The following is a 2,303-nucleotide window of genomic DNA, read 5'->3' on the forward strand; positions in this document are numbered from 1 at the left end:
CCTTCTTTTCATCTTCCCATACAATTATTTGAATGAGATTGCCTAAAATTAAACGTGTAACCATCAGGATATACTGTAGTAGTGGCAAAGCAATCTATAAGTTAAACTAGTCAATACCAGGTATTCACTATCACAATACAGATAAAATTTACCTTGAAAATAAGTATTGGATTTGAGGAAATTGAATAAATATTGGATATTAAAACAAAATACTACCACCAACAACAAATTACTAGAAATCAAATAAATCATTTTTTTCATATTTTATAAGAGAAAACATAGTGTACTTTATGGGAGAATACTATCTGCTTCTGATAATAAATTCACATATTTTTAGTGAGTAGTGTAATATACTTTGTAGATACATTTACATAACTGTTAGACAGATTGAGTTGCTCTGATTGTTGCTTCTAATAGTGTCGGGTAACCTTTATAATTATAAGCCATTTTTTATGGCTCTAATAACAGCCTGACATTTCCAAAGTATGGGTATCTTGGTAAACTCACCCTGCCCATCTCCCTCCCTGTTATCCCATGCTGCCATGTCCTGTGGCAGTTGGCAGGGGACCTGCCTGCCTGCTTTTAGGTCAGTTTTATCTTCCATATGTCCTTGACACATACAGAAGTATAGCAGACAAATCTATATCTAATGTCAACATCTAGTGTTCAAAGAAAAGACTTTGCCTACTGCCTCCCACTGGAACCCCATATAACGGCATGTAAAACTGCTAAAAAATGGACTTTGCTGCTGACAGCATTTTCCCCTTCTGTATGAGTGCTTGTTCTTATCAGTTGTGTCTTCTTCTCCCCTAGTTTGCCGCAACGCAGGAAAGGAATGACAGGGCAGAGGTCTCCTCAAGAGAAAGCTCTCCCCTGTTGTTTTTTGTGAGCCACCGCACTTGCTGGGCAGCAAGGGAGCCAAGGAGCTAGCTAGGGAGGGAGCTGAACTCTGCTGTGCTGGACCAACAAACCTCGGATCCTACTTAATAGTTCCTCAGAATCCTCTTCTTACTTTCCTCCTCAGAACTCTCAGTCAATAAATTTCAGCTTTCATTAAATTCTAGTCAGTGATGACATCCAAGACTGTGTCAGATTTCCCACCAACAATTGTATTTCACTATTTCAAAGATCAGAGGTGTCAACCTGTGTCAACTTCATAAAAAATATGTATTCAAAGAAAGTTTTAAGTCAATAATTCTGCTTTTAATTACTAAAGTGTTAGAATCACATACAATGAAAATTTCAATAAGGTGTTTGTTAAAGATAGAATATTTCTAAACATATGCATGCCTATCACAACATTACTTAATGTAGTCAATATTTGGAAGCAACCCAAGTGATTAAACTGAGAAATAAAGAAATTGTGATATATATGTAATGAAATATTGCACAGTTAGAAGGCAAGATGAAATCTTACTGTTAGCTAAAACTTGCCTAAGAATTTGAAAAACTCATGCTAAGTGATGGTAGTATAAAAAGGATATAAGAACCAGCCGATCTCAATTCTTTCTGAAATATTAATAAAGAAAAATTATAAAGTTCTCAATATAAATAACCCTGAGAAAGATCAATAAAATATTAACCTTAGAATACAGTAGAGATAGAAGGATACATTGAGGTAATAGTAAAAGGTTCATACCACTATGCTGGTGGGCTTAATGTAGTACTTAGATTTTAACAATTTTTGTATTTTTGCATAAATAAGCTAATTTTTAAAGAAAAAATTCTTATAATTTTACACACTTGTCAAGATATTTCATATTAATCTCTAAATTCAAATATAAATAATGTTAATGTAAAATGTTTTAGCACATAATTTTTAAAAATAATAGAATAAAATGTATATGACTATTAGGTTCAGAATAAATAAGTCAATGACTGTCAGGAAGGTCAGCATTACTTAATTTTTTTCATATTCTACTCAAATAATGCCTATGAGAAAATCAACTTTCTATTAAAAATTTGAATAAAGGCAGCTTCATTCTTCAGGAATAAAATATTTATTATGTATAGGTGAAGTTGTATGAGATATTTCTCACTGATGTTTTTAAAATATTGCATGTACTATTGAATACTTTGTTAAGTACTGTTGAATATTTTGAGATATATCAGTTTTAGTTGTTTTAAAATACACATCACAGATAGATATACCTTTCTGCTGTAAACCCTTATTCATTAAAAAATGTCTTAGTACATTAAAAATGAAAAATGTTTAAGTCATTCAAATTTATGATAAAACAGTTTACAATAAGGTCAAACCAAAGAAGTGATATGATTTGGCTTTTCTTTTTTCTTTTTGGGCC

The sequence above is a fragment of the Suncus etruscus genome, chromosome 7 (genome assembly GCF_024139225.1).
Source record: "Suncus etruscus isolate mSunEtr1 chromosome 7, mSunEtr1.pri.cur, whole genome shotgun sequence".
Classification (NCBI taxonomy): domain Eukaryota; kingdom Metazoa; phylum Chordata; class Mammalia; order Eulipotyphla; family Soricidae; genus Suncus; species Suncus etruscus.